The 22,657-nt window shown below is 39.2% G+C and overlaps 1 protein-coding gene and 1 long non-coding RNA gene across 28 annotated transcripts in view; one reads left to right on the top strand and one right to left on the bottom strand.

Moving 5' to 3' along the window:
* LOC114461434 (mucin-5AC-like) overlaps window positions 1–22,657 on the bottom strand; it is a 419,115-nt gene that overhangs the window by 218,541 nt on the left and 177,917 nt on the right. The gene's annotated exons all lie outside the window — the stretch shown is intronic.
* On the top strand, window positions 5,598–7,488 carry LOC114461448 (uncharacterized). The gene is made up of 3 exons (XR_003673845.1): window positions 5,598–5,667; window positions 6,926–6,997; window positions 7,462–7,488. It is a non-coding gene; the product is annotated as an uncharacterized LOC114461448 (long non-coding RNA).

The raw sequence follows: 22,657 nt of genomic DNA, 5'->3' as shown, positions 1-22,657 counted from the left end.
TGACCACAAATGTTTTCTTCTGATGAAGTGCTCTGGCCCAGGAAATAGGTCCCTCAGATCATCACAGCTCAGTGTTAATAGCATGTGGTCTTCAATGCTTGCAGCTAACAAAAAGGCAAACACCAGTTAAATTATACACGCTGTGATAAAGATTTTATATATATATATATATATAGAGAGAGAGAGAGAGAGTTTTTCATTAATTATAAAATGTAACCTTTAAGAATAGACACTGTGATGTCATCCAGCTTCTCCATTGCTCAATCACCTATCAAACAACAAAATATAGTATCAACCAAAATGGTCCGTGAATAAAAACTGAGTATGAGCCATCAAATGAACATCAACATTATATTTTAAACCGTGTGAGGGAATTCTAGTAGAAAGGAAATGAGCCAAAGAATGTTTGAAAAGGCTAAATCTGGTTAATGAACCCCCTTGTTAATTGGAGGAAATTGTCGAGTGCCAATGTCACCCCTTAACCAAATAATAATAATAATAATACAAGACTACCGTTGATTCAGTTGCACATTTCCCAGGCTAACTTTTTCCTTGTGAATATTATAGCTAGAAATGTTCTCTGAACCATGTGCGAGGCTGCTAAGCTAACGCTAGTGTTAAAACATTTCCTGTTGAGCCTCCCAACGGTTGAAAGGCACAGGGGAGATACATGTACTCCGGGGCGGGAGGCTGCTTCTCCTCCTGGGTTAACACCCGTATACCTCACGCTTGTCAGAGTTGGTACGTCCGCGTATAATGAACAGGCCGTGCGGTTGTCTCAAAGCTTCACTTTATTTCTCTTTTAACAACTATAACTTGCCTCGCTATATCCCAGTCGCCGTGCAGGCATGCACTTACCTCTCTCTCTCCGCGGCTGCCTTTCACACACCTGTGCGCGCACACACTACGTCACTCACATTTACGCATGAGCTGCCCTACCTAAAACACACAACAGTTAGACACATCTCACAACACTAGCATCTGTTAGCATGTGCCATTAGCCTTCCCCCCGCCCAAATTAAATTGAATTTATTATTAATAGTGCAGTGCCCGTCGGAAGTATGTATTCATATGGGAGCATAAGGGGTATATTTGCGGGTGCAAAATGTGTGTGCAATTTTCCTGGTTTAATTCTATGGGTCATGTGCATGACTTCATCACTTTTATATATTTTTGTATGGTGTATTTTTCTGTAATGTATGTTTTTTGGAGTCAATTTGTGTATCTTTCTGTTTTAGTATATTTAAATACGTATGTGTTTGAGACGCTGATTACCAAACTCCATAGACATTGTAGCGCCAATCAGAAAAACAACCAAACTGCGCAAAACAAAACGTAAAGATCCAAACTACATGAGTGAGTAAGTAAATTAAAGTATTATGTACAATTCAGCTGTCTTTTTTAAAAAAACAAAAATATTTTTTTACCTTCGAAACGAGGGGTCACACACACACACACACACACACACATCCAGACGTCCCTTGATTTTATAGGTAGATATTAGAATCTTTAATTCAAAAGAATGATTAGGCCACACGCTGCTTATATTTCAAATGTTCAAATTGCTTACCTTTCTTTCTTGTCGAAGTGTTCTCACTGTTGTTCTTTTAACAGTGATCTTCTTCTTCTTTTGTAGCGTTACCGCAAATTCCAATGAGTTGGGTGACAACACTGAAAATAAAGGGGGTGCACATCTCCATTGGTGCTTCTACATACAGAATAAGTATGATATGTAAATCTCTTTTAAAATGATTTAAAATAACTTGCCAGCCAAATCTGAGTTTAATTCAGTCTTATTAATTTACGCACACCCTTTCGTGAAAGCATGGTTGATTCCGGGTGATACCACTGGAATGCTCCTTTAGAAAACATATAGAATTTTTACTGATTAAATCCTATTGCTTGGTTAATTCTAACTGGGTATATGGCCACATTATTCATTAAGTTATGTATATTATTTTATTTTCCTTTATTTGTGACCATTTTATTTTTTTACAGTTTGGAAGAAACCCCCACCGACGTGGTATTTGCCAACGAGCGGGAGTAGCTCCAGGTCTTCCAGGACAAAGACGCTGGAGTTGCTTTTGGACTTGACGCTCAAAAAACACATTTTCTGCGCGATAGATGAGTGTGGGGTAGATATTATACTACGGAGAATCGATGAGGACTTGAAGATAGACACTGAAAATGGGAAATTTGATTTAAATGGAGCAGTTGTTGCTGTGTGCGGAGACACTCTTGCCCAGCATGAGCTTGCAGGGTTTAAGGTAGGAGTCGGTTTTGCATATAGCAAATGTCGTCATTGTGAGTGTACTTTTGATGAAATGCAAGCAAATTTCAATGAAATGAGTTTCACCAGATGGACATTGGACGGACACATTAGGCAGTGCATTGAAATACAAAGGGCAACTACTGAATTCTTAAAATCCTCGCTCAAAATGACCTTTGGCATAAACAGACAAAGCAAGTTAGTTGATTTCCCAGGTTTTAATCTAATAGAGCAAATGCCACAGGATATTATGCATATAATTCTTGAAGGAGTGGCACCAATGGAAATTAAGTGTGTGTTGAAATACCTCATTTTATCTGGAAATTTGGAGTTGGATATGTTTAATTTGGCCATGCATAATTTTCCATTTTCATCAGTGGACATATGTGACTTAACCTTCACCAATCAGTGTTGCTACTTTAACTTCAAATGACAATAGACTCAAACAATCCTCTGGACAAATGCTTATATTAATTAAGATTTTACCATTCTTATTGGACTGTGTTGTTGAGAAAAATCCATATATCCAGTTTATTTTGGATTTAATTGAAATTGTTAAAATACTTTTTGCCCCAGTTGTGTCTTTACAAACTGTGTCCACTCTGAAACAAATGATAGAAGATAATCTTAAACAATTCAGGCAACTATTCCCAGAAAATAATGTAATACCAAAGCAACATTACATGCTGCATCTAACCTCTCAGATTATTGCCCTGGGACCTGTAATACGACATATGTGCATGAGATTCGAGTCTAAACACGGTTTTTTTAAACAATGGTCATCCAAATTAAACTTTAAGAACGTGTGCAAGTCCCTTGTAAACCACAGTCAGCTGCTGGAGTGTTGTCAAAGTGAAGCAGGAACTGAGCATCTGATTTTTATACATGAGAAAGAACTAGGTCCTGTAACAGAGGTTGCTAATATTGAGTATTTACAATCAAAGGTTGTAGATTTTTTGGGGATTGAAGATGCTGTACATCATGCTGTTAGATTAAAGTGGCTTATTTTACATGGGAGCAAATACATCTGTGACAGATCTCTGATTCTCATTTCAGCAAATGGTTCAAACCCTACCTTTGGACTTATAAAAAACATTTTTGTTGTTAATAGTGTGTTGCATTGCTTTGAATACCAGGTGTATGAAACCTTGGGTTTTAACAAAGACTTTCTTGCCTATGAAGTTGTGATACCTAACCTTGCCCAAGCCACTGAACTGACTGATGTTAAAAACCTACTTGATTATACATCAAATTACCAAGTCAATTCAGAAACAGTGTCTATGTTATGACAAAATATAACCTTGAAGATGTGCTTTAAAAACTTAAAATAAATATATGTTCAAATGAAACGGGAATTACTTTCTTATTTCAAGAAAAAAAAGGTGAATGTTTCTTATTTTGAGAAAGATTTTTGTTCTGAACACCATCTGAAAACTACTTCTGCTTGAAATAAGTGTAAAATGACTAACTTTTAGATATGCAGACTAAATAAGAACAAAAAGTAATATTTACTTGAAACAAGTCTAATTATCTCACACACAAAACTGGAAACTAGCTTGTATTGCTCAAAACAAGATGCAGTAGATAATTTGGCTAGATTTAAGAAAATAAATCTTGTTAAGATACAAGAAATTTGCAGTGTAAAAGTCTTGGATGGAGGACAGATCAACACCAATGATCTTTTCTGCAGACCCGATTAACCGTTGTAGTCTGTGTCTGTCTAGTTTGGTTGTAGATCCCCGTCCCGGTTGAGACCGATGATGGTGATGTCGTCTGTGAACTTCAAGAGTTTCACAGAGGGGTCCCCTGAGGTGCAGTCATTGGTGTAGAGGGAGAATAGAAGTGGGGAGAGAACACACCCCTGGGGGGCGTCAGTGCTGAGTGACCGGGTGCTGGATGTGATGCTTCCCAGCCTTACTTGCTGCTTCCTGTCAGACAGGAAGTTGGTGATCCACTGACAGGTGGAGGCCGGCACTGTGAGCTTCTGGTGAAGGATGTCCAGGATGATGGTGTTGAACGCAGAACTGAAATCCACAAACAGGATCCTAGCGTAGGTCCCTGGGGAGTGGAGGTGATGCAGGATGTAGTTCAGTCCCATGTTGACTGCATCCTCCACCGACCTGTTTGCCTGATAGGCAAACTGCAGGGGTCCTGTGATGTCCTTCAGGTGGCTTTGAGGTATAACCCCTGTTATAAACTTACATGTTCAAGATCATTTAGTGATGGAGTTTAAAAGTTTACAGTCAATAGTTTGAGTGCTCAACAGCATTAACTTTATGGACCTTAAAAACATACTAAAAACAGAGACTTGACTTTATTGATCAAGTTCATTGCAGTCTAGTGTACGTACAGTATGAATTAACTTCAATAATACTTTAAGAAATATATTTCAAGTACATAGACAGTACGCTACAAGTAATATGCTAAGCAAACTTACAAGTACACTGTTTTTCCAATATAACAATGAAATACTTAAATATGATATTTCATTATTAATATGTTTGTTTAAAGGTAATTCAACATAATTATTTTATATTCAAATGTAATTTTACATAAAATGTAATGTAATTTTACAGATCTTTCATAATAATGATAATAAAGAAATATATGTAAAATTTCAGAAATCTTTAGTGTTTTCCATAAAATTGCAGATCATTAGTATGCATGGTCAAGGTGATTTCATGTTTTTTTAGATGCAATAAGTAGTATTTGTACAGCACTGTAAACGTGAACATGTAACATGTTCTTATAAAGTCCTGTTATTTCTGTTGTTTCAAATTGGAATTATTTAAAAAAATAAACTGAATTCATATAACACATGATGAGATACAATCAGATCAAAGTAGTTAACCAAATATGTGATCATAACAAATAAATTGTAATCATAGTCTATTAAACCAGTAACTATTATTATTATTATTATTATTATTATTATTATTATTATTATTATTATTATTATTATTATTATTATTATTATTATATATTGTAGTGTGTATATGTAGTGTATCTGAGAATGTTTTGAGCAGCTGCAAGGATTCACCTCCGAAGCAGAAGGTGACTCTAATGCGTAGAGTCCAGGGTACTGTGGTGCACCTAAAAATGTGACCACATTGTTTTTAGTTATTTTATTATTTTGTATGTTATAGTAATAAATAGATGGTTTTATTTATTCTTTAATATTAAGTATTTATACTTAAACATTTGGACATTTTCACATGTCATTAGTGCTGTCCTGATTTGAGCCAGGGTGAGAGAGCAGAGAGGAACCTTTGTGTTGGAGGTGCTGCACCCCGGGTTGGGTTTTACGGTGCAACTTCCTGTTTCCCGTCAAATGCAATCTGGATTGAAGGCAACACACCTCGTGTTCATTGCTCTTGTTCATTCACAGTGTTTTTTAGGTCAGTACACAGTAAAATCTGTCATTTATCACACTGTAAGGTAACCTTGTTGTTTATGTGTATGTTTTGCTGTTAAAAACATTACTGGTGTTTTAGAACCGATGTTTGTGTGAGGGTTAGAGCAGGCGAACCTTTCCCACACGTGTGAAGTCACGCGAGATGTTGTGACCGAAATATCGCGATATTTCGGTCACAACATCATTGCCAATAAGTGCATCTCTCTCTCGCTCTCACTCTCCCAATGACTTAAATTGTTTTGTTTTTTTCTCAGACTGTGTTAGTGAGGTAACTAAACACGCCCACATACACATATCATCATTTATTCTACTTGCCTGTTTGATCAAAATAAAACATTTTGTCATATTCAATTTGATAATTCATGTGTGTTGTGTTGATAAATACCATCTTCCTAATTAATATTTAACCCTTGGCATTGCACAGATCACATTCTCTTTAAAAATGTGTCTAAAATGTTATTCAAATTTTGTCTTATGTTACATGTTATAAAAAAACTAATAAGTTTACTTTGCTGTTTTCTATAGGTGTTAGAGAAAACATTTTTTTCAGAAAAAAATCCAAAACATTTCAAGCAGTGTTAGCTGTTGTCCATGATCATGTTTTTTAAGCTAATAGTAATGAAGTTGTTATTATATTAAGTAGTAAACATAAACAATTCTGTTTTTAAAAGTTTTAGATATTGGTCTAATCATTGTTTTTTTTTTTTTATTCTACCTTTTAAGTTGCTGGTTCCAAAATGATCTGGAAGTGTACGTTTTTACTTAACTTTAACTTTTATTAGGGATGTTATGATTCACTCAACTCCCGATACGATTCAAATCACGATACTGGGTTCACGATACGATTCTCTCATGATTTATTTTACAAAATGGGACTGTTGACAAATGATGACTGAAAAATATTCCTTTATTTTTTTGGGGGAAAAAAACTAGAAAAAACTGTACTATTTTCCTTTTATTTTTCATTGTCAAAAGAATCCTTTGATAAACTATTCAAAACAATGCAATTTAACTAAAAATAAATCTTGAATGAAATAAATAAAGGAATAATACAAATGAAGAAGAAGCCTATTAATTTAAATTCTGGTTTTATAGTAAACAATGCAAAACTGCATAATAGTTCCTTTTCTTTTTAAAAGTGCTACTGAAAATGTATTTTGTGCCTTAACAATTGGACTTAAAAAAAAAAAAAAAAAAAAGTCTGCACTGTATTTATATCAGATATTTGTTTGGACCAGCAGAGGGCGCTGGTAACCCAGTGGTCGGTTGGCCTGCAGATGTCCCTGTATAGCGCACTCTGCTGTTTAAAAAAGGTACTACGATTCAATTTTCAGAGCATCGATGTGAACCGTGATACCTATAAATCGATTTTTAACTGCCTTAGGATTAATCATTACATCCCTAACTTTTATAAAGTAAACATTGTGATTCATCTACTTAATTCTTCCAATGGAACAGTATTTTTTGAGTGTTGTTTCTGTCTTTTCCTCCTGTTGTCAATTTAATGTAGTTGTTGGCAGAGTTCCAGTAGATTATTAATCAGAACCTGATCACCACAATATATGCTGAGCTTGACCACCTTCTTCCTCGTCTGAGGATTTTATACAGACACAAGGCATCAAAAACTAGCATTATAGCATATGCACTGGCTCAACCATGAACAGATAAATAGATTATTGCACATAGATTATATTTCAGTTTCTAATGAATATTTGTCTGTAAAACACCACAAGGTTTACATAGATTGTCTAAACAAATGCCTGTTTTTTCTCTATAGATGGTATTTCAGGAGGTTCCAGCAGCAAAGCAAGTGAACAGACAGTTTCTCACACACAGTATGTATTGTATTCCGTTTTTCTGTGAAATGAAATGTTTTACTAATTTGTTCAGTTTACTAAAATAACTGTTTAATTCCCCAAATGTACAGTTATTATCTTAAAATATACCTGTTAATGTATTTTGATGTACAGTGTTCCATCGTCCAATTCTCTAAAATAACTAATACTGTAAATGTGCAGAAATTCCTATTTGATTAAAGGTACATATTTTTTTATATAATGTGTCATTGTTTTTTTACTTGAGGAAACCACAATTATACAGTAAATCAGTGTAGATTGACAAGACAGTTTCATGAAATAACGACTAAATACCCTTAATTTAAAGAGGTTAGTCCTAAATATACTGTAGCTGATTTTGATGTATTTTTAATGTACTCTGCTTTTTCCTACTATCCAATGAACATTTTTAAATTTCATAATTTTTTAAAATTGCGGATTAATACTGTAAATGGGCAGACATTTATAATTGGTTTAATGCGTTTATAGCATTTTTATACATTATTTATCAGTCATTGTACATGAAAGAAAAATATTTAAACAAGTTACTGTAAATAGACATGCCATTTCATAAAAAAACTATTAAATATCTGTAATTCACAGAGATTGGCCTTAAATATAGCTACAGTATTTTTGATTTATTTGTAGGGATGTCCCGATACAACTTTTTCATTACCAATATGATTCCGATATTTCAGCCTCGCATATCGGCCGATACCGATATTGATCCGATATTAGCATAAATCATACATACTTTAATTTTTTTTTTTTTTCTTTAAGAAAATAAAATAATAATTACTTGATTTGTAGTATGAAATGTTAGCAAAGGCTTGATCAAGTGATGTCACTCAAACAGAGAACAATAGTCAGCAACAGTAGGTATGAGAAAAAATGACCCATTTATTATTCATCAATATTAACCTTAAACATAAAATATCTGCAGTATTCTACAATTTCATAAAATAAATAAAAAAATTAATGATAAGACCCTGAAAAATAACCTAAATAAATCCAATAAGGGGAATGCTTAAAGTGGCCCAGTATTTTTCTCCTGTTGGCTGGTGCATCACTTACAGCTCGCTGTGACAAACCCCTTCATGGACTACAAGCTGTGTGTAAAACATCCAGCTGATCTATAGCCTTTCTCATATTAGCAGCATTGTCTCTTAAAACGACATGGACCTTATTTCTGTCAATCTTCCAGTCACGCAGCATCTCCTCCATGGTGTTTGTAATGGTGAAGCTATCTTTTCTGTTACAGCCAGTGCCTTTTTGCCGTACCGTGGGAGTTTGTCACGCATTGCAAATGTGAAAGCTTATTGCTGCATTGCAGCCACCTATTTTGTTGGAGTGTGAACCACAGTCATCTATCGATATAAGTTCTATACAAATATATACTGTACATATATATTTTTTATCGGAGCACCTATATTGGTGATTTTAGATGCAGACCGATAAAATCCGATATTCGTTTTCTGGCTGATATCGAACCGATATCCGATATCAATATCGAATCGGGACATCCTTATTTATTTGTATTGTATTTAGCTTGTTTTTGCAGTGTCTTTGCCTCTCTCTGTTACAGTTTCAAAAGGTAAAACAAAGTTAAGAAAGATAACAGGAGATGCAATAAAGATATTTATTTGTTTTAAGAACATTTTAGTATTATTTTGACACTGTAAACTTGTTTTATGTACTGCTGCCAGGACGGTTTTAGAAATAACTTAAAATGTGATGAAGGTCACTGCAGTTCCTTTTAGAAAATAACGTGCTGACCCATTATTAGTAGATTTTTCTTCACCTTGTCAAAAGCCATTAAGATGGTTTTATTTTTAAGAATGTCAATTTTTGCATAAGAATACAATCTCTTTACACTTTGTACAGTAGGTGGTAGTAGTGATAACTCTCCTTTAACTATCACACTTCTTTAATTACACTTCGCTGTTTTTATTTGAGTATGTTAAAAAACGTAGCTCAGTCTGTAGAGACTGACAGTTGTATTCTAATTTTACGTTCTAAACAATATCATTTCCATCATCATTTTTAACTAAAAATAAACATTTTTAATCCCATATTTTTCATGCTCACATTTGTTAATTTTCCTCTCTCTCTCTCTCTCTCTCTGTAGTGCCATCGCGTACCCCCTTTTGAGAAACTCTGATCTCAGTGCAAATGGCTCAGACTTTCACTCAGAAATGATTGAACTTTTAATCTTTGACTTGTGACGCTGTTGTTGAAAGTAAGGTTTCACAATCCTTCAGACTTTCAGGTTCTAAGGGTGTGTGAGAGACTACAGTCAGTCCATCAATGATTGATGGACTATTCAATCATTAATAAAGAACATGAGGTGTTTTGCCAGGCTGGTTTTTCCAACCTGATGCTATGTTGTTGGTATGGCACATTTCATAATAGGCACTAATAAGAGTCTATAATTACTGCTTTTTGACTTTGGGTGTGGTCGGTTCCTTTAAACTTAACAATGGGTTGTTGTCGGGAACTTTGACATTTAAACCACAACATTAGGTGTTGGTCACAGCCAGCTTGGATCTGATTAAGACTCTGCAAGTGTTAAAGCTTAGGGTTGCTTTGCTGCTTCAGAACCACTTGCTCTGATTGATGGTATAATATGGTGGCAGTAGCTCAGTTTGTAGAGACATGGGTTGGAAGCCGGTGGGTGACCGGTTCAAGTCCCAATGCGGACCAAAATATGGAAGTTGGTCTGGTAGCTGGAGAGGTGCCAGGGCACTTCTCGAGCACTGTCGAGGTGCCCTTGAGCAAGGCACCAAACCCCAACACTGCTCTGGTGCTCTCTTCATTGTAAAAGCATCCATTAATGCATGTCCACAGGTCCTGTTTGTGCATTTGTGTGAGAAGCATGTCTTTAAGTATACTTAGCTTATACTGAAAAGTATAAAGAATAGTCTAAGACTAAGTACATTAATACTTTAATACTAAAGCTTATATTTGTAAATTAGTATACTTTTTTTTTTTACTTTTTTCTTCCACAAAGTACTAATATTTAATATATCTTGATCCAAATACAGAAAAAAGGTAAATTCATTGACATTTAATTTAGCAGAATGAAAATGTTTTTCACTATAAAGAATCAGAATCAACTTTATTGATCATGTAATGTATGTTATACACACAAGGAATTTGACTTGGTGAACTGTGCTCTCTCTAATAATGCAAACATTAAATAAAAACAATCATCTAGAAAAAATATGAAGATAAATATAAACAGTAGTTAGGTTAATATGTGCAAAACTAAATAAAATAATAATAATAACAATAATTATAATAATAATAATAATAATAATAATAAGAAGAAGATAATAGTGCAGTAGTGCTGCGATGAATAGTGCAGGTTAACATTTAAATTAAATAGTATACGTTTATGTACGTGAACATTCACAGTGACAGGTTGATCCAGGGTTGTTACATGTTTAGTTCCAGGGTTATTTTACAGAAACAGGTCTGACGCTCTTTGACTGTTTAGTGTTGATCAGAGTGACAGCCTGGGTGAACAAACTGTGACGTCTGCCGGAGGGGAGGAGTTTAAACAGATTGTGTGCAACCCGTTTCCTGAACTTGGACAGGTAAAAGTCTTGGATGGAGGACAGATCAACACCAATGATCTTTTCTGCAGACCCGATTAACCGTTGTAGTCTGTGTCTGTCTAGTTTGGTTGTAGATCCCCGTCCCGGTTGAGACCGATGACGGTGATGTCGTCTGTGAACTTCAAGAGTTTCACAGAGGGGTCCCCTGAGGTGCAGTCATTGGTGTAGAAGGAGAATAGAAGTGGGGAGAGAACACACCCCTGGGGGGCGTCAGTGCTGAGTGACCGGGTGCTGGATGTGATGCTTCCCAGCCTTACTTGCTGCTTCCTGTCAGACAGGAAGTTGGTGATCCACTGACAGGTGAGCTGGGTGAGTTTCTGGTGAAGGATGTCCAGGATGATGGTGTTGAACGCAGAGCTGAAATCCACAAACAGGATCCTAGCGTAGGTCCCTGGGGAGTGGAGGTGATGCAGGATGTAGTTCAGTCCCATGTTCTCAAGATGGCGCCGCGGATGGCTGCTGTGGTGTGTTGGTGCGCACTTTTTTGTCTTGTTTTTGTCGTAAAATCCGCAACTGGCTGCTCTTATTCCAGAGAAGAGCTCTTGAACGTCAGGGCAACAATCCCCAAAGATTTATTTCCCACTTTCATCTGTTACGGCTGAATTTACGGTTGACCTCATTTGGAGACATGATTTATTGCTCTGGTTGAATGATGGAGTCCAGGAGAAGCATTGATGATTTTATATAAAAAAAAGTTTATTCTAAACTAAGAAAAAAAGGTACAAGATAGAACAAAAGAAGTGACCGTCCCGGCCGGAGGTCCGATGTTTGAGATAGAGGCAGTTCTGATCCAGCACGTATATTCCCCTCAGTCCCCCTCCCTCCTCCCCCCAGGAGATTGAGATAGAGGCAGAGGGAGGAGGTGAGGACAGAGGGTGAAAAAGAAAAGACAGTTTGTTCTTTGGGTCTAAACAACCAGTTCTGTTATCTGCCGGTTGTCATAGAGACGGAGGAGTGTGCGTTTATGTGTTTGTGTGTGTGAATGAATGTGTATGGCGTGTGTGTGTGACATGTGACTGTGTGAGCATGTGAGTGCGCACACAGAGTGCCTATGCATCCTTGTGCGTTTATTGTTTTGGGGAGATATCGTGTGCTTTTGACAAGGCAGTTTGACCCAGCAAAGTTGAAGACATGAAAATCACACAATGGAAAGTTACCCAAGGCTTAAGGATTAAAATATATGAACTAATAATTTCGCCCCCCACAATCCACTCTTTTTGGACAAAGTCCAACACAAAAAAAAGCGAAATTAGTTAGTAAGTTGTTTAACTTTAGCACAGCCCAAAACACATAAAACATTAATCAAAATTAGTGTAATTCTAGCGCAACCTCATGGTCCGTAGGACTAATGATATTGACACCGTTATAACACTATGGATATAAGCATTATTTTTTCCCCAGGGGACACAGGCATCCCTCAAAGTCGGAGCAAGAAAAAGGAGGAGAAGGCAAAGAACCCCATGAACACATAATGAATATTACGTGAGACAAGACCATCTGCACAATAAAATCAAATATCCTTAGCAACTAACATCATTGGTAATCAATGAATATGGAATATATATATATATATATATATATATCACTAGTAGCAAAAAAAAACACACATGGTATAAATGTCAGCACAGCACAGCAACAAAAACATATGTAGGTGTCCTCAGTAAGCAGAGTCATCATCTGAGACATCAAAAACACTCATCATAAATACTTCAGGCTGGGCTTCCGGCGGCGGAAGGGTTATAGGACGTGGCGGTCTTTGTTCATGGCGTCGCGTGGCAAGATGCACCTACCATTGCGCAAACGCCTCTTTTGGCCACGGTCTGTAGGTCTAGGACCATTCTACTTTGTGGGACCATTAAGCGTATATTCGTGATTTCCCCCCGAGAGGCCAGTAAGGGCCAAAAATGACGCGTTAACGAAGGACTTAAACCTGTATTCTAAGGTTTCGACGCGCAGCCGTACCCCAGATTGTCGTGTGGATGAAAGCTATTAGTCCCGGGTGTATGAACGTGGGCACATGTGTGCGAATTATGTGCGGTGTCGCATTCAGGACTAAGTAAAATTGCAATTGTGACCGGGAATCTGGCCTAGTTTGCGAGTTCCGTTTCTGGCGAAACAGAAGGGAAAAAAGTGTGGATCGCGTGTAATCTACATACATAGCGGAAGATGTGTCATCGCGTAGTGTAGTCAGTTTTTTACTGGCGGTTTAGAACAACGGTTGGGGTCCCCCATGCCGAAGTTAGAGTGAGACAAATAACAAAAGGAGTCGGAAGCATCCATTGGTATCGCGGTTAAGCGGGGGTGTGTTGATGACACAGGCATGTAAGAACAAAAACAGTTGGATAGGCCCCTACTTTTAGCTTGATAGTGCGCGTATCGGTACCAGGTGTTCGTGAAAACCGGATGAGTGACATTGGTCGCCGCTAAAGTGTTGTGGAGGACGATGTCGTTTATCCAACGTTTATTTCTGCTTGCATTAGTCACCCTGTAAAAAGAAGCATTCATTAGGAACAACACTTGCATTCATTGGTTCAAGTCCAGTGTCCTCGATTGTCCCCCTAGAGGCCAGGAGCCAGAGGAGTACTGGAATTGCGGACAGGACCATCGTGCCAATCGATGGCCAGAACTTGAAACGACAGAATAGTGGCATAATTCCAGCCTGCTCCTGGGGGGGGGACACCAAAACAGAACAAAACAAAACAAAACAAAAGAAAAGAAAAGAAAAGAAAAGAAAAGAAAAGAAAAGTGAAGTTTAGGGGTGTTAGGTTTAGTTAACTAACTAAATGAATAGTTAGTATGGCCAGGAAGGCAGAGACAGGTCAGAGGTCAGGATCTGAGAGCTTTTCAGATCCTAAAAGGTGCTGCTGCACAATCACACAATGGTTAGGTGTGGGTTAGTGAGCTTTTAGCCATGCTAGCTCTGTAGCCCATTCGCACGCGAGTGGGAAAATATGAGGCTGAAAGAAAAGCAGGAAGTATTAATTCGATTTTCTTTTCCTGGAGTAAGAAGAAGCACAGCTGGAGTTTCAGTGATTCTCAAACTGTGGTACGTCTACTTACCTGGTGAGAAGCAACAATTTGAGAACCACTGTTTATAAGGACATGCAAGTCGGACGGAGAAGGACATGCAAGTCGGACAAGTGTGGAGTGTGGTTACATGTCTTCTCAAGATGAATACATACAATTGGGAGACATGGAGATGTGAGAAAGCTAAATGAGTTTAACCAAATAAATAAATAATGTTATTTATTTATTTAAATTGTTTGTTTTATTTTTCTTTGCTATCTCTTATTTGTGAAGGAGAAATCTTATTCTATCCTTTATTTATTCTGAATAATGTTAACACTCCACACCTAATTACATAGCCTAATTCTTTTATAGAGCTGAATTTGTCAGTTCATTTATTTCATTCATTTCCCTCATAATTATTATTTGAGATGTAATTTACTTAATTTTGAAGGTCAATTGGTGGCAAAAGTGTCTCCTATTCTGTGTCTGAACCAGAGTTTAGCAAGATTATTGGCCCTTTAAGGTTAGACAGAATTAAAGTTAAGTTGAGTCGAACAATCATATTGTCTTTTGCTCTCTGTATTTATCCCATTCGTAGGGGTGACGAGCCCCAACACGGTTTGGAGAGCTTCCTTAAATGCTTGGAAGTTACTTAACTTTAAACTATCTCTTATTTCAATCAATTATCAAGAATTTCAGGAGGACCCTTTTTAAATCTCAGGCGACCCAGATTGGGCCACCAACCCAATGTTGAGAACACTTAATTTTTCCCTTAAACGTGTCTAAACCCAGTGAAGGTGTTTTATGCTCTTGCACGCTGAGTGCTGTTGGAACAAGAAGAAAATGGTTGGAGGGTTTGAGGTATATTTTCCTATGATAAAATATAAATCAAAAAATCAGAGGGACGTTGGCCCGCTCCCTTCCCTTTTTTACATAAGAATACATTTGGATTCTTAAAACCATATGATAAATATCATTGGAAAATCACTTATCTGATCATTTTGGATGTGTCTCCATTTTCCTCTCTCTTGTGTCTGCCTGCCTTTGTGCCCTCCAGCCTCCTCGACCTCCTCCTCCTCAGCCTTAAAAGGTCAAAGCCAGGGTCAACTGTACGCTCCCTTTGGAAATTTGAAGATCTGTCCCCACTTTTGCAGTTGGATTGGAAGTCTCTGTAGTCTCTGGAATAGATATGTTAGAACATCCACTATATGTCATATTGTCACGTGTCTATTTCAATCTATTTCCCCTTTGCTTCCCAGTTACAGTTATGGACAATACTTCCCTTTAATTCTCATCCTTCATCATAAGAGCAGTGACCAGGCATGGCGGCTGGGGGAGGCAGGATCGGAGTCAAAACCTGGTAGACTTTTTAGAAGGCTCAAGGCCTAAAACCATAATATTTTTAACAAGCAGCAGTGTTTTCTGAACACCCCACTACATAATTGGCAAAAACAGGGAGAAGATCTAGTGCATCAAAACCCAGGAGGAAAGGAAGGTGAAACAGAGGAACATGTGTAGTTAAACAGCCATTCATCGGTCAATCACTCAATGACACGTCCACGGCACATTCGCACTCTCTCAGGCATACGTAACGTGTCATCATTCAGTCACTCATGCACCGCACACGTTCATGCCTCAATTTTCACGTCCATGCATTCACAAGGTTTTGCTGCAGTGTCTAAGTGGAATATAGGTCTCATCTAACCCACCAGCGGCGATAGCCAGTCCACCTCCTCTCTCGGGGTCAATGAGCTCTTATTGCCCCCCCATGCTTGGCAACCTTTTAGTGTTAATTAACTGCTTTTTTACTGGTATCATCTGATTACTAAGAGGTACGCTCCTTTTTACTTCCGCCTTTGCGGAGTCTACACTTAGATTATTGCCCGGGGTACTGACAGTCTGCTCATCTGCTGATCAGGCAGGAATCGCATGGCCATGCCTAACAACAAACTCAACCCCGGTACCGAACCTGGGGGAAACTCTCAACAGCTGCAAATTCCAGAAACTTAAAACAAATATCTGAATTAGCCGGAGACCCTCTCAACCTGGCCTTATGAAAATATAAAACTGGGAGAATTTCCAGGGAAACCTTCTAACTTCTGACTTTAAGAAAAATATAAAGCTGGGAGGAGTATGGGGGAAGGGTAACCTCTCAACCTGTGACTTTATTTAAAATATAAAGCTGGGAGAATTTCAAACTCGACCACTCGTTACTCCGGAGATATAAAAACCCTCCGAATTAGCAGGAGAATTATAAACACCACCAAAGCAGAACTGTCAGGACTTTTTGGGCGCCTCTAAGATTATTCAACGGAGCACGCAACCTCTAATAACCCTCACTCTAAGGGAACGTAGAAATTTGTTCAGAACGGTATTCGGTTACCAAGCATGTATCAAATCCGGTGGACCACTATCCCCCGAAGAGCGCTTTCCCTAGCAAGGTTTATCCTTTTTCTGCACATTAAACCAGGACTTCTTGTTTGAAAAGTAATTGCCTATGTACTCATAGCAACTAATGGGACAGTTTTCTCAGGAAAAATTTGGTACCCCCCCCCCTGCTGTCGAGTGGCTTTGGGCCGGCCAGACAGTCCGACGCGGTAAGGGGGAGGCGCGCAAAATGAAAACAATGATTGTTGAACTAGGCTGTCTGTCGCAAGCAGCTTCAAAAAGGGTAAGGTACAGATTGTTTACGAGGGTATCGGTCAAAAAATGTCAAAATGTAAACTTGGTTGAGGCTGCAGTCCTCAATCTCTGTCTCAATTTTCCTGAAATTGAGTAAAAACAAAAGAGAAAAAGAAGAATCGTTCAGAAATAACAAAGGAGAAAAACGTGTGAGCTCAAAAAAATCATGGCCAATAAAATAATAAAAAATTAATACTTCAGCTCCAAAAGCTGAGGCAACAGAGGGCTCTTTCTTCAGCGGATGTAACCATATCTTGCGTTGTGGGGGGCCTCCCCTCAACAAGAAAATAAAATGAAAGAAAAGCAAACAAAAACAACCTTATCAGTGACACTATTTTCTTCCCTTTTGTTTGTTCTTTTCTCATAAAGGCAACAGCAGTGTAAATAAATGAGCAACATAATGAATAAAAGCAAAGATAAATGATGGGCACACTTGATCTCATGTGGCAAACAGAAGGGTTCTGTGTGAAGTTCTGGTGGTCCTGTGTTTCTCATAGTTATGAATGTGGGTGTGTGACTGTATGTCTGGTCTGTCTGCGTGTGAGAGAATAAATGAAAACAAAATAATCTAGTGCACAGTCAGAAGATAGAGGGGTTAGTATTGTGCTATCGAAGGAGAAGCTTGTTGGCTATTTGCTAGTTGTCCCCCTCCATGCCAAAGTTCAAGGCTAAAGTGATTTAGCACTACCACCAAAGGCTGTGGTGGACTTCTTGTGGCTTGGTATCCTTGTGGCTTTTGAAACAGTGTCTTTTTTGGTGAAGATTTCCAGCAGACGTGTGACCAGTCTGCAGTTGCTGCCCATCATTCAGGCAGTAGTCGTGGCGTTTAACTCGCAACTCATTGGTGGGGGAGTGTCCACTCCGACACCCACAGGTTCTCAGTCTTTGATGATGGGGCAGGATGTGTTAATCCCAGCATTGGCATGCGGCCCATTCGTAGACGATGAAGAGTTGACTTGGGACTGAGCGAGTTATTTCAGCATTGCTTTGCTGAATGGGAGTTGAGTCCTTGAGTCCTGAAAGGTCACAGACCTTTGATTGTCCATTTCCTTCTGATGCTTGGTCCTTTGAATGATGTTGACATTTCATTAGCGTAAGAGTTGAAGGTGATTTCATTCTTTCATTGAAGATGTCGTTTCTTCAGGGGCAACCGCAAAGCCAACAGAAACTAACATTGAAATAATAAAAAATGATAATGATGATAACAGTAATATTAAAATAAAATAAAATGAAATACTGTATTCATCTGTGTGTGTGTGTTTGAGTGTGTGTTGCTCATATTCATTTTAGAGTGAACCCATCAAACATGAACTCAAAATAAAATTTAAAATAAAAATAAAAATAGTGTCTGTGTGTAATGGCACTATTCTGTCGGCAGGGGGAGAGGTGAGAAATCACAATGTTGTGTCACCATGTGACCTTTCACTAAACTGGCCAGTGAGGGGCGCTACCTCTCTCTTGTTTGAGTGTGTGTGTGTGTCTCTCGTGGGTGTGGCTCTCTGCCTCTCTTTGCGTGCGCGTGCGCTGTGCGTGCACGTGTGCGCCCGTGCGCGTTCCTCCCTCTCTCTCTGTGCGTGGGTGCGTGCGTGCGTGTTTGGCTCTCTCTCTTTCTCTCCCTTTCTCTCTCTCTGTACGTGTGTGTGTGTGTGTGTGTGTGTGTTCACACGTCTGTTCTGAGAGAAAAAAAAAACAGAAACACAGCAGCCGACGTGTGTGTGTGTGTGTGTTTCTCACTGCGAGAGAAAAACAAAACAAAAAAAACCCAAAGCCGGCTCTCTCCAAAATGAGAGCCTTAAAGCCAAACAACTACAAAAAAAAGAAGTAAAACTTACCGAAAGCATGATCTGAGTTCACATCATACCAAGATTGTATATGCGTATGCATATATTATTTGTTTATTGGATTCTTCATCTGTTTGAGTCACAGAAACACAATTTAGGTTAGGTTCGGGGTTTTAATCTATTTTGCTTTCGGTACAGAGGTGAACTCAGATCATGGCACCGCTGGGATGTTTTGGAAACTTTGGTTGCCCGTCTATCTATGGTCAGGACCTCACAGGCTGTGGGTGTCCGAACAAAACCAAAGTAAATAATGACCAGCCGCACCCGATGCCCCAAACAAAATATCCGAGCCCGAAGAAAAACAGAGGGAACCCACAGCATTATAAAGCAAAGAACTTCAACCATTTGAGCCTTTCTCATGGCAGTCTATTCACTGTCAAAACACAGAACAGCTGAGGATCAAAATCAAAGCTCAAAGCTGAAAATCAATACAATGCTTGACTGGTTCCAAAAAAAATCAACACAGAGCGAATATATATGTAAATGAAAATTTATATATATATGTTTATAAAGGCAGCTTTACCTTAGTCCGAATTGGTGTTTGAGGTTCAACCGATGGTTCGTGCTCCAGTCTCTGTCCGAGGGGTAGACCACCGTGAGGCTTGGGGTTTTAAGTGTCGCGGCAGAAGTCCCCCTTGGCAGAAGATGAATCTAGTTCGTCGACGCCAATTGTTACGGCTGAATTTACGGTTGACCTCATTTGGAGACATGATTTATTGCTCTGGTTGAATGATGGAGTCCAGGAGAAGCATTGATGATTTTATATAAAAAAAAGTTTATTCTAAACTAAGAAAAAAAGGTACAAGATGGAACAAAAGAAGCGACCGTCCCAGCCGGAGGTCCGATGTTTGAGATAGAGGCAGTTCTGATCCAACACGTACAGTTGTGTGCGAAAGTCAGGGCACCCCTTTAAAAACAGCATATTTTATATATTTAAAAAGTTATATTCATATTTACTGTCTCTCTGGTATATGGGAAAAAAAGACAATATTGTCAGGAAACATTAATGCATAGTTACATTTTATTTTATAAATTGAACAAAATTACAAAAATGAAAAACATAATTTTGACATGTGCAAAAGTCGGGGCACCCTGAGAGTTTCAAAGTGTCAGATTCTTTTTACAAGCTCAGACCTCTACCAGCTCATTGGTGCTGAAGCATGTGTCAACAATTGTCATTAGGGAGTGCCAGCTGGTGCCAATTTGAGGGTTTCTTAAATACGGCGACTCCACAAACCTTGTACAAACACTCAGCAACCATGGGTTCCTCTAAGAAGCTGTGTAAGAAAGAAAAAATGAAAGTAATTGATGCCCACAATGCCGGGGAGGGCTACAAGAAGATAGCAAAGCGTTTTCAGCTTGCAGTTTCCACAGTGCGAGGCATAATTAAGAGATGACAGGTGAGGGGAACTGTGGAGGTCAAGAAGAGATCTGGAAGACCAAGGAAACTCTCGGAGAGAACAGCTCGTAGTCTGGTCAGAAAGGTAAACCAAAACCCACATTTGACTTCAAAAGACCTCCAGGAAGATTTAGCAGACTCAGGAGTGGTGGTGCACCCTTCCACTGTGCGCCGATATTTGCACAAACAAGATCTTCATGGAAGAGTCTGTAGAAAAAAACCTTATCTACGACCTCATCATAAAATACAACGTCAAAAATATGCAACAGAACATCTACAGAAGCCTGATGACTTTTGGAAACAAGTGCTGTGGACTGATGAAGTTAAAATAGAACTCTTTGGCCACAATAAGCAAAGGTATGTTTGGAGAAAAAAAGGAGCAGCATTTCATGAAAAGAACACCTTGCCAACTGTTAAATATGGGGGTGGATCCATCATGCTTTGGGGTTGTGTTGCAGCCAGTGGGACAGGAAACATTGCTCGGGTGGAGGGAAGAATGGATTCGATTAAATACCAGCAAATTCTGGAGGCAAATATCACAGCATCTGTAAAAAAGCTAAAGCTGAAAAGAGGATGGCTTCTACAACAGGATGATGATCCTAAACATACCTCCAAATCCACCATGGACTACTTCAAGAAACGCAAGCTGAAGGTTTTGGAATGGCCTTCACAGTCTCCCGACTTAAACATTATCGAAAATCTGTGGGTAGATCTTAAAAGAGCTGTGCATGCAAGACGCCCTAGGAATATTGCAGAACTGGAAGCCTTTTGCAAGGAAGAATGGGGAAAAATCCCAAATAATAGAATCCAGAGACTTGTTGTTGGCTATAAGAAGTGTTTACAAGCTGTGATATCTGCCAGAGGGGGTGTTACTAAGTACTGAAGGTACTGATGCTGTAGGGTGCCCCGACTTTTGCAAATGCCAAAATTATGTTTTTCATTTTTGTAATTTTGTTCAATTTATAAAATAAAATGTAACTATGCATTAATGTTTCCTGACAATATTGTCTTTTTTTCCCATATACCAGAGAGACAGTAAATATGAATATAACTTTTTAAATATATAAAATATGCTGTTTTTAAAGGGGTGCCCTGACTTTCGCACACAACTGTATATTCCCCTCAGTCCCCCTCCCTCCTCCCCCCAGGAGATTGAGATAGAGGCAGAGGGAGGAGGTGAGGACAGAGGGTGAAAAAGAAAAGACAGTTTGTTCTTTGGGTCTAAACAACCAGTTCTGTTATCTGCCGGTTGTCATAGAGACGGAGGAGTGTGCGTTTATGTGTTTGTGTGTGTGAATGAATGTGTATGGCGTGTGTGTGTGACATGTGACTGTGTGAGCATGTGAGTGCGCACACAGAGTGCCTATGCGTCCTTGTGCGTTTATTGTTTTGGGGAGATATCGTGTGCTTTTGACAAGGCAGTTTGACCCAGCAAAGTTGAAGACATGAAAATCACACAATGGAAAGTTACCCAAGGCTTAAGGATTAAAATATATGAACTAATAATTTCGCCCCCCACACATCGCTTCCTCTGTGGATTTACTGGACATTTTACTCAAAGGTGCGCTCACCTTTGCTCACGCAGTGAAGCGCCGGAGGAGAGGAAAAAGAGCTGGTGTGCCTCCGCCAGCGCGGCGACGCACACCGTTACCGGGGATATTCCTCTCTAACGTGCCCTCACTGTGTAACAAAGTGGACGAACTCCAGCTGCTGTTGGGTAGAAACAGAGACTTCTCCTCATCTTCTGTTCTGTGCTTCACGGAAATGTGGCTGTGCGGAGCGGTACCGGACTCTGCGCTGCAGTTGGCCGGCTTCCAACTTCACAGAGCGGACCGAGACACGGAGCTCACCGGGAAGAGGAAAGGTGGAGGAATCTGCTTTTATGTGAACAGCAACTGGTGTAACGACGTGATAGTGATCCTCCAGTACTGCTCTCCTCACCTGGAATCCTTTATTATCAACAGCAAACCCTTCTATTCTCCCTGTGAGTTTGCTTCATTCATCCTGGTTGGTGTGTACATCCCACCGTCAGCTGATGTGCGCGAGGCACAGCGCACACTCGCCGACCAGATCCTGTGCGTGGAGCGGACCTACCCGGACTCTTTTATCATTGTGCTTGGTGACTTTAATAAAGGGGACCTCTCACACCAGCTCCCCAAATATAGACAATTAATTGTCTGACCAGAGAGGAGAAGACACTGGATCACTGTTACACCACACTAAGCAGTGCTTATCACGCCGTTTCCCGTGCTGCACTGGGCCTATCGGACCATTTGATGGTCCACCTGATTCCTTCATACAGACAGAGGCTGAAGCTCTGTAAACCTGTGGTGAAGGAATCTAAACAGTGGACCAGTGAAGCAGTGGAGAAACTCCAGGAGTGTTTGGACTGGACTGACTGGGATGTTTTCAGGTCTGCGAACAGTTCTCTGGATGAGTTTACAGACGCTGTGACGTCCTACATCAGCTTCTGTGAGGACAGCTGCATTCCATCAAAGACCAGGGTGAGTTATAACAATGACAAACCCTGGTTCACAGCTAAGCTCAGAGGGCTGAGGGCAGACAAAGAGGTCGCTTTCAGGAGTGG

The sequence above is a fragment of the Gouania willdenowi genome, chromosome 4 (genome assembly GCF_900634775.1).
Source record: "Gouania willdenowi chromosome 4, fGouWil2.1, whole genome shotgun sequence".
Lineage (NCBI taxonomy): Eukaryota > Metazoa > Chordata > Actinopteri > Blenniiformes > Gobiesocidae > Gouania > Gouania willdenowi.
This window is presented reverse-complemented; position numbering and strand designations above follow the sequence as displayed.